Source organism: Cryptomeria japonica, chromosome 11, assembly GCF_030272615.1.
Source record: "Cryptomeria japonica chromosome 11, Sugi_1.0, whole genome shotgun sequence".
Lineage (NCBI taxonomy): Eukaryota > Viridiplantae > Streptophyta > Pinopsida > Cupressales > Cupressaceae > Cryptomeria > Cryptomeria japonica.
In genome coordinates, this window is record NC_081415.1 from 160,748,075 (window position 1) to 160,756,185 (window position 8,111).

Below are 8,111 nucleotides of genomic sequence, written 5' to 3' on the forward strand. Positions count from 1 at the left end.
TTTAGACACAATTTCAATACATTATCGGCTATTTGTGGAGGTGGAAATCATGAAAACAAGGGGTTTGACTAAGGAAAAAACCTAAATAGTCACCTAGACACCATTTTTCAAGTTGCACGTGCAAGTACAAGAATCTGGAACAAGAATGAATTGCAAGACCAATAGAATACATAGGTGCAGACTTAGTCTCAGAAGTAGATGCTAGTTTTCATGGATCAGGGCATAGCCTCTTGGTCCAATACCAAGGCGTCATGCCCTAGTTCTCCCTATTTTGTAGTATTTTTTGGTAGTTTTGCATTTCTACCTCTCAGAGTCTCAGATCTAGAATTTCAGCCCTCTATGACATCATGGACTAGGGCGTAGCGCTATGGTCCTGCATAGTCAAAACCAAAATTTAGTGACAGGTGCACCTCTGAGGTCATTTTCCAGTTTTGTATTTAGTTTCTCAATTTTAGTTCAGCAAGTTTTTGCATTTTTAGTTTATGTTTGCTTCCCTATTCATCTCCTAGCATAGTTGATCATTGCATTGTATTTTATACATCTCCTCTTTATAGCAGCAAAAGGAATAGAAACCCTAAAGACATTCCTTGGCCCTCTTTCTCTCTTACAAGAAGTGGTCAAAGTGAATTATCTCTTAGGTTCTTTCATTTTCCAACGTGTGCATGGGAGTGGGATTAGGTCTTAGCCACTTGATTCCATTTTCAGACATCACAGTAACAAAATATAGGACATAGCTATGATAAAATAAATGATCCATATTACATCTAATCGGTCGTATCAACAAAACCTAGAAAAAATTACACACAATTCATCTAACATGTTAAACTTATAAATCTCAACATGAAATAAAACTGAAACTTTAAAACATAACAATTTTCTTTACACATTCATTATTTAACCTTAATCACCATAATATATGCGTAGATTGATTACAAAGATGAAGATGTTTATAAACTCAACATCAATCTTAGATTAAGGAAGTTAAAGGAGAGAAAATAATACTAAACGATCTATAAGGAGCAACATAATATTAAATTATCATAATTAAAAAAATACACATAATCAAGCATAAACAATTGCCACAAGTTGAAATATACAGGATTAAAGATATTAAAATACATCTTGACACATAGATTGAGTACTCTAGCCAATAACAATGCTAAACATAAGAAAACATATTCCTTTATAATAGACCATAAAGTCAAATACAATGAATACATAAAGAATAAATTATGAAGACCACCATGATATGAACTCCTAACATATATCTCCCACAAGCACAACACAAATGATATCATTAGTAGAGAATATATCCACCCAATTTGAGAGTAGTTATTGTTAGGATAACTGGTTAACAACTGAAAGGGAGGGGGGTGAATCAGTTGTTAACAAATTATAACTTTTAATCCACTTAATAACTGTTAACTAGATTAAGTACCGATAGAGCAGAAATAGATACCGGTAAACAATGCAACTTAACAATTAAACAGGTAATCAATGCAAAGTAACCATACCACATAACACCATGATTTGTACATGGAAAACCAGGCAAGGGAAAAACCACGGTGGGAAGCCTACCACAGTCAGATGATACTTTTGCAGAAAGTATGTGATATAATGAGGGGCTTGCACATGCAGGAAAGCAAACTGCCTATAACGTACTGCTCATTACATAAGATTCTCATTGACTACAAATAGGTTACAACCATATCAATATAAATGGGCAAAAATCCAATAGAGTGAACTACCAAAGATAGCATCGACCATGCCTGATTACAGTCTCAGTTAAGCTCAATACTGGAGGCCTGTGACCTCTTCCTTAATCCCAATTTGATCACCTATGATCGACCAAATCTCCTTCGCATATGATATTGCATTCCAAAACCAATTCCATTCCATACCATGATCTACTATGAGATCTTACATTATTTTATACAAACCCTCAAGCCTGAACCAATTAGGTCAGCCACCTAAAAGATATTACAATAGGATCATTACATAAATCCATATTACAATGATATGCCATGTCGTCTTAAGACCAAAACAACAATAACAAATCCATAAAACATCCCGGAAATGTGTAGAGTACACGTTAACATGATACCGGTCCATAACCTAGATAGGTACCAACCTATTCTAGGTCCACCATGCCAAAGCAATGTCTTGAATCATGATCAAAGAACATCTTCAACATCCTTAAATCCATGTAGAAGCTGCACCAACACCAATTATGCATCCTGTCAAGATTCCTCAGTGAGAGCTCTATCAATAAAGGCTTAAACTAGTGTCGGTAAGGGTTTACCAGAGTGTATGATAGCATCTGATTACCAAGTCAATACCATCTGACCAAGACATGCTCCAGAAGCACGTAACACATGTAACCAATCACATTCCATAGATCCAAACATGTCGAAAGTTTCCAACAGATAGTCTCTTCTGTCGGTAACATTAGATCTTCTACCAGTAACCAAAACCTGTCTTTTGGTAACCAACTATAACAGCTAGTGTTGACATCAATGACAAAACATCAATGCAACACATAATCAATTCATCCAATAATGTCAAAAATCTCTCCCTTTGGCATTGATGGCAACACAAGATGTGAAAAACATCTAAGTACCAAAAAACATGCCAAACAAGTCTCCCCCTGTGGAAGACAACCAACAATCTCCTGAATATCGATAAATCTACCCCTGTGAATGATATCTCTGAAGTTCTGCATTTATTTTTCACATTACTATCTCTCCCCCTTTGACATCAATGCCACAAATATGACAAAAATATCAATGCAATAATGTAAGCTTTTGTATGTCAAAGCTAACTACTCTACCCGAGTAGTAGCACCAATCATCAGTGCCAGAATGAATAGTGTCTCTGATAATACATGTCGGACAAATGACAAACTACATAAATCAAGTGTCTTTCAGAGGGGTAGAAACCCCTGACCTATCTCTTAAATACTCAAATGATTCCTTAGACAATGGTTTAGTGAATATGTATGCAATCTGTTCTTTAGTGTTAACATAAACCAATTTGACTTCCTTTCCTTCCACCTTGTCCTTCAAAAATTTATACTTTATTGATATATGCTTAGCCTTAGAGTGAAGTACTCGATTCTTAGACATGTCAATATCTGCAAAGTTACCACAGTAGATAACTACCGGTTCTCTACAATTTACCCTGATATCCTTCAGCATTTGCTTCATCCACAAGACTTGAGTGCAATTAGTTGTTGCTGCAACATACTTAGCTTCTACAGTAGATAAAGAAATGCATGACTGTTTTATGCTGATCCATGAAACCAGTTTCTTTCCAAGAAAGAAAGCTCCACCAGAAGTGCTCTTCCTGTCATCAGTATCTCCTGCCCAATCTAAGTCAGTATATGCACATAAAGTGAAATCATCATTTTTAGAATACCATAAACCATATTCTGTTGTTCCTTGCAAATACCAGAATATCCTCTTTACTGGACATTCATGATTTTCTTTAGGATTACTTAGATATCTTGAAACAATACTTACTACATTCATAATATCTGGACTAGTCTGAGTTAAATATAATAGACCACCAATCATAGACTTATACCTTGTCGGATTTACCGGTGTAGAAGTATCCTTAATAGATAATTTCTCACTCGTCACCATAGGAGTACTTACCGGTTTGGAATTATCCATACCAAACTTCTTCAACAATTCCCTCAGATACTTAGTTTGACAGATAGAAATGCCTTTATCAGTTTGAGTAATTTGCAAACCTAAGAAATTTTTTATCTCACCAATCATGGACATTTCAAATTCATTCTTCATATTGTTAGCAAATTCCATGCACAATTTATCTTCTCCTCCAAAAATTATATCATCGAAAAATACTTGAATAATCAGAATATCATTAACAGTGATCTTATAATATAAGTTACTATCAACACTGCCTTTAATAAAACCAAGCTTCAAAATATATTTATCCAACCTTGCATACCAAGCTCTAGGAGACTGTTTCAATCCATCTAAATCTTTCTTCAATCTACAAACCACATCTTTACCATCTGTCAATGAAAATCCATCAGGTTGCTCAATGTATACTTCTTCTTCAAGTTCACCATTCAAAAACACACATTTAAAATCCATTTGATAAACCTTATAGTTCTTATAAGTTGCATAGGCAAGAAATAGTCTAACAACTTCAATTCTAGCTATAGGTGCAAATGTCTCACCATAATCAATTCCTTCCATTTGGGAATATCCTTTACAAACCAATCTAGCCTTGTTTCTTACAACTTGACAATCCTCATTCAGTTTATTCCTAAAAACCGATTTAGTTCCAATAACATTCTTATTTTTAGGTAGGGGAACTAGAGTCCAAGTTTCATTCTTCTCTATCTGATCTAATTCATCTTCCATAGCCTTTAACCAATGTTTATCCTTACAGGCTTCGATAACAGATGCCGGTTCAACTTGAGAAATAAGACGTACCTCTTCATTTGCCAGTCTTCTTCTTGTCATAACTCCCTTGTTCCTATCTCTAATGATTTAATCTTCAAAGTGATTTAATCTTACATACCTTGGTGTCTTTTGAATTTTAGGTTCATTGCTCTGATCATTAGTCATAGTTTAATTTTTGATTGTGTAGGTGTAACTTTCTTAGTTTGTTGTACTGGTTGAGGCATTGTAGTTCCAGTTATGATCATTTCTACTACAAGTTCCTTGTCATATGATATAGAATAATTTATGTACTGCTCATCCACTTTCACATTAGCACTCTCCACAATTTTGTGCAATCTTTTGTTATAACATCTATATGCCTTGCTTTGAATTGAATAACCAAGAAATATCCCTTCATCACATCTAGGATTAAACTTTCCAATTGAATCATCTCTTTCGATATAGCATTTACTTCCAAAAATTCTAAAATACTTAATAGTAGGTGTATGTCCAAAGCATAATTCATAAGGGGTCTTACCGGTTTCACCTTTGTTGTGAACTCTATTGAATGTGTAGATTGTTGTACTTATTGCTTCTCTCTAGTAGATATGAGGAAATTTGGCTTCCATCATCATAGATCTTGTTGCATCCAAAATGGTTATGTTCTTTATTTCCACCACTCCATTCTACTGAGGAGTTTGAGGTACAGATAACTGTCTCCTAATTCCATTTGTCTCATAATAATTGTTAAATTCATGAGAAGTGAACTCACCACCATGATCTGATCTTAGACATTTGATTTTCAATCCAGTTTCTGTTTCAACCTTTTCTTTAAACATCTTGAATTTCTCAAAAGCTTCAGACTTCTCCTTAAGAAAAGTCACCCACATCATCCTAAAATAGTCATCAATAATCAACATGAAATACATATCACCTTGAAATCTTGTAGTCCTTACTGGACCACATAAGTTAGTGTGAATCAAATCAAGTACATCATTAGATTTATCATGTATGCTCTTAAAAGAAGTTCAAACTTGCTTTCCCAATTGACATTACTTACATATTGGATTATGAGGCTTCATAATCTTAGGTATATCTCTAACTACCTTAGTTCAACTTATCTTACAAATACAATCAAAATTAATATAACACAACCTCTTATGCCATAACCAACTCATCAATATGAGCAATCAAACATGTCTTATTACCAGTGTTCAAGTGAAAGATATTACCTCCAGTCTGAGTACCGGTTGCAATCTCCAAACCAGTCTTTTTCATGAATTTGCATTTTCTCTCTTTAAACTGAAGTTGGAAACCCTTGTCCACCAATTGACCAACACTCAAAAGATTATACTTTAAACCTTCTACATAATAGACATTATCAGTGTTATGCTTTCCATCCAAAGAAATAATACCTCTACCTCTCATTATACATGCTTTGTCATCTCAAAATCTGACTTGACTGCCATTGTATTCTTGCAGGGACAAAAATTTCCCTTTATCTCCATTCATATGATGTGAGCATCCACTATCAATTACCCATTCATCCTTATCTTCAATTTTTGCTGCCAAGGCATTTTCTTCATTTTTGATAGCCAGTTCTAGTTTATCTTCCTTTAAAGCATAGAACACCCATTCCTTTCCATTGTCAGATCCAATAGCAGGGTCTTTTGTTGGTTCATCTCTAGAGTCATCGGTTACTCCTTCCTCATCCGCTATGTAGCATTGTTTACTTTTCTTGAATCTATATCTTTGTTGGTTAGGCTTAAATGATTTCTTAACTCTTTTCTCAAACCTTGCATTCCATTCAGGACATCTAGATGCAAAAGGACCAATCTTATTACATGCAAAACATTTAAAAGGTGTTTTTCCTTCATACTTACTTCTTGATGGACTTTTAGATACTCTTGTAGCAAATAAGGCTTCAAGTTGCTCAAATTCTTCATCTTCTTTCCTCATGTCATCCAATTCTTTTGCATATAAAAATTTCAAATCAATTTTTCTGATAGATGATGATGATGATGCATGAAAATAAGGTTCAAACTTTACAGCTCCAGAAGATCCAAATTCTTTAAGCTCAAAAGAAAATAATTTCCCAATCAGAATGTCTCTGTTAATTGAAGAGTTTGTCATTGTTCTCAACTTATTAATTGTAGTTGCCTTCATCTTGTAAGCCGGTGGAAGGACTCTCAAGACTTTGGAAACTATTTCATCTTCACTAAGAAATCCTCCATGACATTGAATTCCCATAACAATCTCATTTACTCTTTCCATAAAGACAATAATTCTTTCGTTATCTTCCATCTTCAAGTTTTCATATCTTATTCGGTATCCATCAAGTTTCACAATTTTTATAGTAGGATCGCCTTCATTCGGAGTTTGCAATTTGTCCCATATAACCTTAGCCGATGATTTATCAGTCAATCCCATGATTTGTTGATCAGTAAGTGCACACAAGAGGGCTTCTCTAACTCTACAATAATTTTCAATATTCTTGTCCAAGTCTGCAGGAGCAGGATTCCCAGATGTCAGATCATAATGTGTGTATCCTTTGTCAGTGATCTCCCAAATATCCTTTCCAAGACATCTAAGATGAGTCTCCATTTGAATTTTCCATATCCCATAATTTGTTCCATCAAGCTTAGGTATTTCTCTTCTGAAAATAGTTGCCGGTGGGTTAGAAGTGTTAGCTGCCATAGGATCTACCTCAAGCAGTTAGGCTTCTGCAAAAGAGGACCAAAGCTTTGATACCAATTGTTAGGATAACCAATGAACAACTAAGGGGGGGGGTGGGGTAGTGAATCAGTTGTTAATAGATTATAAATTTTAATCCACTTAATAACCTTTAACCAGATTAAGTGATGGTAGAGCAGAAATAGATACCGATAAACAATGCAACATAATAATTAAATAGATAATCAATGCAAAGAAACCATACCACATAACACCATCATTTGTATGTGGAAAACACAGAAAGGGAAAAAACAAAGTGGGAAGACTACCCATAGTCAGATAATACTTCTGCAGAAAGTATGTGATACAATGAGGGGCCTGCACATGCAGGAGCACACACTGCCTAGAGCGTATTGCTCATTACAAAAGAGTCTCACTAAATACAGAGAGGCTATGACCATATCAAGATAAATGGACAACAATCTAATAGACTAAACTTCCAGAGATAGTATCTACCAAGCTTGATTACAGTCCTGGTTAAGCTCAATATCAGAGGCCTTTGACCTCTTCCTTAATCCTAATTCGATCACCTATGATCGACCAAATCTCCTTCACATATGATATTGAATTCCAAGACCATGAACACTTATTCCATTCCATACCATGATCTACAATGACATCTTACATCATTTTATACAAACCCTAAGGCCTAAACTAATTAGGTCGGCCACCTAAAAGATATTACAATAGGATCATTACATAAATCCATATTACAATGATATTCCATGTCAGATTAAGACCAAAACAACAATAAAAAATCCATAAAAAATACTAAAACATCTCGATAACATGTGGAGTACACACTAACATGATACCAGTCCATAACCTAGATAGGTACCAGACCTATTTTGGGTCCACCACACCAAAGCAATGTCTTGAAGCATGATCAAAGAACATCTTCAGCATCCTGAAATTCATGTAGAAGTTGCACCAACACCAATTATGCATCTTGTTAAGATT